We start from the raw sequence: 7611 nt of genomic DNA, 5'->3' as shown, positions 1-7611 counted from the left end.
TTATCAGACGCGGTGCTGGCCTGGGAGGCCAAGAGCGCCAGGAAAGGGCTCCACTCCCAAAGCTGTGGCAGGGCCTCAAAAAGGGGGTGGGGAAGTATTCTTCAGCCTCCCTTCCTGAGTCTCCCTCATGCAACCAGACCAAACTGTTCACTCAGTGGAGACTCCAGCTAAGAAGGGAAAGTCAAGGAAGATTCTCAGGGATTCACCAGCCATCCTCATGGCCCAGTACCTCAGGGAAGCCCCCAAGGCTCAGAAGGAAGCGGAATGGGAAGAGCCTGCAAGGTGGACTTCAAGAGCAGGGAAGAGGAGATGGGAAGGCCTTGATGTGGTGGGTCAGACACCAGAGAAGTCTCTCCCTTTCACCTACCCACCAGGACACAGAGGAAGCCACCCCTTTGCTTGGGAGAATAGGGTTGGTCATCTGAGAATACCTGCAGACCTGATGGGGACACTTGATTACAGCAGTGTGGAATAACATTCCTGTGCCCCCTTCCACACACGTCCACAGACACAGCCACACGGTCAAGCACACAAACACATACATACACACTCTGAGATACAGTAGTCAGCACCTGCCTGTAGCCTGTGCTTTCTCAGGAGGCCCTGGGGGTCACCCCAGCCACACCTACGGACTCTTATCCCAGATGCCCTCAGCGCTCACACACCTTCTGTGAGCACATACCAGTGGAGTGGACATCTCAACCAACATAGAAGTTGCATGATCCACGCACTATGCATTCCCTGGAGAGGCAGAGCTCAAAGATGCCACCAGATATCTGCCCTGTGTAAGGACTTCGATTGCAAGGCCTGGCAGTGTCGCCGATTTGCAGGGGAAGGTGAAGGGCTCTGTTGTGGGCATGTTCATATGAGATGCCCCAGGTCATCAAAATGGGATGTACAGTTAAGCAGGGGGTCTGGAGCTCAGAAAGAGGTCTAAGGTGGATATTTAAATCTGGAAGTCACTAGGTAATAGGTGGCACTTAAAACTACAGGGATAGACAGATTACCCAGAGAGAAAGTGTGGATGGTGACAGAGGAGAGGTCTAGCTAAACAGTTAACGGGTAGATACTTATCACACCTGAAACTGTTTTGTAAATATTAACTCATTTAATTCTGGACAGCTCTATAAGGTAGTAATATTGTGTCATCCCCGCTTTACAAATAGGAAACAGAGACCCTGAGAGGTGGAGTAACTCTATACCCAAAATGGACAGGCAGTAGGGGCGCCGTCAGTCAGTTGACCATGTGACTCTTGATTTCGGCTCAGGTTATGATCTCAGGGTCCTGGGATAGAGCCCCCACATCAGGCTCTATGCTCAGCGGGGAATCTGAGATTCTTTCTCTCTCCCTCTTGCCCCTCCCCCTGCTTGCATTCTCTCTCTCTCTCTCTCTCTCTCAAATAAATAAATAAATCTTTTTTTAATGGACAGGGATTAAATGGAAGGGTTGGAATTCAACAAGACAACTGGGTTCCAGAACCAAACCATTAGGCTTTATTACCTTGTATGGCTCTTAAACATTAGGCTCTCTTATCTAGTACTGAGCCTGGAGCTGTGCCATCGATACCGTAGCCACAAGATACATGCAGCTTCTAGGCACTTGAAACGTGGCTGGTCTAAATAGCAAGTGTGAAGTACATTCCAGAATTGAAAGAGAGTGAAAGGAAAGGAAGGTAGGAAGGAAAGAAGGAAAGAAATCTCATCAATATCTTTAATATTAACATGTTATGATGATGATATTTTGTACATATTAGATTAAATAAAATATATTATTAAAATGAACTGCAGTTTTCTTTTAGGTTTTTTTTAAGATTTTGTTTATTTTTGAGAGAGCAAGAGAGAGAGAACACGAGCGGGGAGGGGGGAGGGCAGAGGGAAAAGCAGACTCCCCGCTGAGCAGGGAGCCCCACATGGGACTCAATGGTGTGACCATGACCTGACCTGAAGGCAGGCGCTTAACTGACTGAGCCACCCAGGCGCCCCTAGTTTTTTTTTTTTTTTTTTTAATTTGGCTACTAGAAGACTTTATGCAACTCTCATTATATTTCTGTTGGATAGCACTAATCCAGTGCAGGGTTACTAAACCAGCACATTTGGGGCTGGAAAATTCTTCTTCATTTTTTTTTTAAGATTTGATTAATTTATTTTTGAGAGAGAGAGAGAGAGAATATGCACAAGTGGGGGGAGGGGCAGAGAGAGAAGCAGGCTCCCCACTGAGCCGGGAGCCCTAGAGGGGACTCAATCTCAGGACCCTGGGATCATGACCTGAGCCAAAAGCAGATGCTCAACTGACTGAGTCACCCAGGCGCCCTGGGGTGGAAAGTTCTTTATTGTGAGGGGCCGTTCTGTGCTTTGTAGCATGTTTAGCAGCTCTCTGGCCTCTACTCATTAAATGCCAGTAGTACCTGTCCCACTTAAAAACGTCCCTAGAGGGGCACCTGGGTGGCACAGCGGTTAAGCGTCTGCCTTCGGCTCAGGGCGTGATCCTGGCGTTACGGGATCGAGCCCCACGTCAGGCTCCTCCACTATGAGCCTGCTTCTTCCTCTCCCACTCCCCCTGCTTGTGTTCCCTCTCTCGCTGGCTGTCTCTATCTCTGTCGAATAAATAAATAAAATCTTAAAAAAAAAAAATATCCCTAGAGGGGCGCCTGGGTGGCGCAGTCGTTAAGCATCTGCCTTCAGCTCAGGGCGTGATCCCAGCGTTTTGGGATCGAGCCCCACATCAGGCTCCTCCGCTGGGAGCCTGCTTCTTCCTCTCCCACTCCCCCTGCTTGTGTTCCCTCTCTCGCTGGCTGTCTTTCTCTGTCAAATAAATAAATAAAATCTTAAAAAAAACCACACACATCCCTAGATTGTGTGAGACATCCCCTGGAGGAGAAACCACACTGGCTGAGAACCACTGGCCCAGGGAAACCCCAACATTAGAAACCCCAACATTAGGCGTTGAGTAGGAGAGAAAGAGCTGCCAGAGGAGACTGAGAAGGAACAGCCAGGGAGGTGGCGGAGAGCCAAGGAGGGTGTTAGAGCAGCCAGAAGAGTGTTTCACGTCTTTGGTCAAGATCCTTTAAAGTGTTGATCAAATCATGTCACTTCCTGCTCAAAACCAATCCTAGGTTTGCCTTCGCGCTCGGAATAAAATGCCAGGGGCTGACTGCGGTCTCTACATAGGGTAACTTATCATCTAAAGCTGGGGCGCCCTTCAGAGGGAAAGGAGGCAATAGTAATAACTCTGCCGGGACAGCCCAAGGCACCCAAATGTGTAGGGTCATCCTAAGCGCTGGCGCCGGCCCTTACATTGCTCACTCAGCCACCAGAGCCTTCTTGCCGTTCCACCAATATTCATGTCTGTTGCCACCACACGGCTTTACGTTTGCTGTTCCCTCTACCTGGACCCCGCGTCCTCCAGATCTTCTTAGGTCACCTCACTCCATTTCGGGCTTTGCTCAGATATGCCGTCCTCAGAAAGGACCCTCCCAAGCTTCCATCTAAAATAGCCACCAATCCCCTGGTCACCCTGCGTCCTCTGCCTCACTTCATCTTACTGTATCGCATCTATCAATATTGCTGACATCATATTATGTAGGTTAATATATTTGTTTATTGTCTGTGTCTCCAACCAGAAGATAAACTCATTGAGGGTAGAGATTAGTCCCTTCCGTGTACTGCTGAGTCTCCAGCGCCCCGCACAGTGCCGGGCACGTAGTAGGCGTGCAAGGAATAAATACTGGCTGGCGGAAGAGCGAGCTAGGCCAATCAAGAGCTGGAGGAAGACGTGGAATCCAGCGTTCGTTTGCTTCTGCTTTTGTTTAAAGTCGGGAAAGAGTGGGGTCTGGCTCCAGTAGCAAGGACTTTTACTACGGAAAGGCTTCCGTCTTGGCTGTGAAGTTCCTGGGGTAGGAATCATTTTTGTTGTTCACGACCATGTCCCTTCATATCTAGGAAAGTGGGCGTTCTAAAATATTTATAAAATAAATAAATGAAATAATAATGATGTTGATGATAACAAAATTCAACTGCACTCACCATATTCCAGGCACTGTACTAAGTATTTTGACATCTATCAACCCACTTAAACCTCACCGCAACCCTATGATAGAGGTTGTTATGACTCTCTATTAGAGTCCCATTTTACTGAGACTTAGGGAAGTTAAGTAACTTCCCCAGGGTCACACAGCTAGTAGGTGGTCGAGCTGGGATTCTACCCAGGCAGGCTGGCCCCAGAATCCACGCTGGTAACTACTATGTCCCGCATTAGCATGGGGTAGACCCATCAGGAGCCTCCTGCATCAGACCAGGCAATGGGGACTGGGTTTGAGGCGGAAGAAGAGGGAACAAACCCAAGTGATGCTGGATTCCTGTCTGGGTGACTTGAGTGGGAGAAGGTGACAGGCACCAATGGGAACACGGGAGAAGGGGAGAAGTTCAGTGTGGCCATGCTGTTGGTGAGACCTGTGAATACCCAGGAGTAGAACCCGGAGAGAGGTCTGGACTGGAGTAGAGATTGGGGACTGGTAGCTGAAGCCAGCGGGCACAGGAGCTAATGCAAAGCAAGAGGGAAGAGACGCAGGATGGAACCCTGAGGAACAACAGCCAGGGAACTCTGGGAAGAAGGAGGAAATCAGGCAAGCATGGAGTGCCAGGGGCCACGGCCAGAGAGGTCCAAGAACAGGCACTTGGTCACCAGCGCTGGGACTCAAAGAGGAAGATGGGCAGTCACAAGGTCATAGAGGCCTTGGCATGAGTGGAGGAAGCAAGGCAGGGGCCAGGACAGGGAAACTTCTGAGAGAGGCAGGTCAATGAAAGAGCCCTGCAGGGCCTCAGGAGGAGTTTGCTTGCTGATGGGGGTGGGGTCAGGAGTAGGCAGAAGGGTGAGCCCTGGGGAGCCCAGGAGTAACCTCAAAGGGAGGGAGGCACAGAGGGGACCTCTACTTTCCCCACCTGCCCTGTCCCCCTACCCCAGAGCTGAGCAAGCAGGGAGATTTTCAGAGGCAGGGGTCAGGTCCAGCTCAATGTCTGGTTCCCACCCGAGGTCACCCTCGTCTTCTCTTGGGGGCTGGTATTCAGATTCCTGAATGGACATGGTCCAGGCTCCGAATGGCTGGGTTGCTCGATACTTCTGCTGGGCCAGGCACTGAGCCTCTGACTATTGGGTGGTGACAGTATCTGAGGGGTCCCAAAGGAGGGGATGGTTGGCACAGAGACGCTCAGGGCAGTGGCTGGGAGTTACTAGTTGTGCAGTAATTTCTGTCATCCTGGGACATCACGGCAGGACCCAGGTCAGGTTTGCTCACCGTCCTCTCCCCCAGCACCTACTAAGTGCCTGACAGTGTCTGGCACCGAGTAGATATTTGGTAAATATTGGCCGAGTGTCAAGCGATGGAGAGGGGAGCTGGGGGGCCCCGGAAGTCCTCTATCTTCTCTGTAGAGGTGGTGCCTGGCCCCTTGGCAAACAGCAGAGTCCCAGTAGAGACTCTCCTGAGCCAGGGCCTGCGGGGAGTGGGTGAGGGGAAGGGCCAGAGCACATGGGTGCCACCCAGTCCTCCCTCTCTAGGGCCTTGCCCCTCCCTTTGTGTCTGGCCTTTCTGTACCTTGGTTTTCTTATCTGTAAAATAAGATAACAAAGCTATTCACTCCCTAGGCTCGTTGTGAGGGTTAAACGAGGTAAGGTGCGCAGAGCAGCGCCTGGTGTTCAGGGTGAAAGCTTGGGAATGTTAACATCTGGGCTGAGCCTCTGTGTCGGTGCATTTGCTCCCCAGGGGTTCATCTACTTCCATGGATTTACCTCCTATAAGCCAATGGTCCCAAATTTGTATCTCTAACGTACACCTTTTTTTTCTGAGCTTTGGACCCATATATCCAACTGCCCAGAGTCTTTCTCCTTAAACTCCTGTTGGTCCACCGATGTTCCAAGCCCCAGCGGAGTGTGCTGGGCCTGCCCGGGACCTCCCCCAGGCTCTCTGTGCCAAGGCCCACATCCACAGGGCTCCCAGCCCAGATATCAAGCGTCCCCATCACCACTTTCTTACTTGCTGTTCCATCCTGAGAACAATCTGAGCCTCGTTGCCTCACCCCCTCCCTGACCCCTGCTCGTCCCAGGCCCTTCCTGTCCTCCCCTTGCCCTCCTCCCCTGCTCCCCCGGGACCTATCAGCGCTCACTCCCCACCTCCACAGCTGCCGCCACAGCTGGTCCCTGACGGAATGTGCAGCTGCTAAGAGCCACATGTGCGGAACAGGCAGTGCACAGCTACCCCTGGGGCCAGGCGGGGGTGGGGGGTGGGACCATCTGTCTGTGTCTGTTCGTCCATCTACACACACACACACACACACACACACACACACACACGCAGAGTCCTGACCTCCTTCCTTAAGGATGGTGGTGGACAGTATTGATTTGGTCCCTTTCTCTGTCCCTGGGCTGCACAGTTCATGCTCCATCGATGGGGAGCGCAGTAGTCCCAGCTTGGGGTCTCTGACGGCAGACTGGCTGGGCTGGCCCAGCTGTCTTGGTGCCCGTATACTCCCTGCCCCTGTGTGTGGGCAGCACAAAGCCCCCCAGAGACTGCTGAGGACCAAAATGGCGGCCTGGGTGATCAGAGCCTCCCTTTCTTTCCGAGACCCTGGGGGGTGGCCTGCAACGGAGGAAGCCAGAGGCCTCAGACACATTCCAGAGCCCCCTGGGCAGCGCCTGAGGCTCCAGAGGAGTCAGCCCTGGGGCAGCGCCAGCGGCATCTGTCCTGGTTCCCACACTCTGGTCTCTGGAATCTCCGCGAATTTCTCTTCCATGTGTGCATGATGTCAGCAAGACAAGGACACTGCGGGTGAAGGGAGGGGAGGGGCTGAGGACTCTATGCTCCTTGAAGTTAGATGGCCGTGGGGAGGGGGTTAGGGGAGAACGCACCCAGTAAGGGGAGGATGACTTGGCCTCTTGCTCCCAAGCCTGACTTGGTCTGGACACTGCCCAGTGCGTTCCTGTCAGAGCCCCTTGCCATCTCTGGGGCCTCAGTTTCCTCATCTGTAAAAGAGAAATAAGACTAGCAGCTCCCTCCTAAGTGTAATATGGAGGCTATGAAATCTTGACCCTTGTTGGAGATCCCTCATGATGTAGGCACAGCTCACTCTCTCACCGCTTCCCTGACCTCCACCCCAGTGCTGCCATCTCTCCTATGTTTTAGAACACGTAACACAGGTTCATACTTCTGAGTCTGTATTCTGTCCATCTTGAAAGCCTTTCCCTTTTTCTATGTGGGAAACTCCTACTTAGCCTTTAGAACCCAGCACATGAGTCCCTCTCCAAAAGCCTGTCTGGCCTCCCTTGGGCACTGGTACTGCCTCTTTGTACTCCTATGGTTCCCCCTATGGCAGTCTCATCTTCCCATACTGTACTGTCTCTTTTCTTCCCCTGACCGTGGCTCTCAGGGAGCTGTCCTTCCTGGGGCAGATGGCCACTCTCAGGGGCCCAGGCACAGCACCCACAACTTGTAGGTATCAGAGTATAATCAGGACATGGCTCCAGGCTCACCCTGATGTTAGCAAGTAGAGCTTGCCCCCCCATCCCCACTGGTCTGGTCTTGACAGGAAAAAGAAGTAGCCTCGTCCTTACCAGCTGCCAAG

The sequence above is a fragment of the Ursus americanus genome, chromosome 33, assembly GCF_024610735.1.
Source record: "Ursus americanus isolate L20-20 chromosome 33, mUrsAme1.1.p, whole genome shotgun sequence".
NCBI classification, from domain to species: Eukaryota; Metazoa; Chordata; class Mammalia; order Carnivora; family Ursidae; genus Ursus; species Ursus americanus.
The sequence above is the reverse complement of the archived record's forward strand: the minus strand, read 5'-3'. Positions refer to the sequence as shown.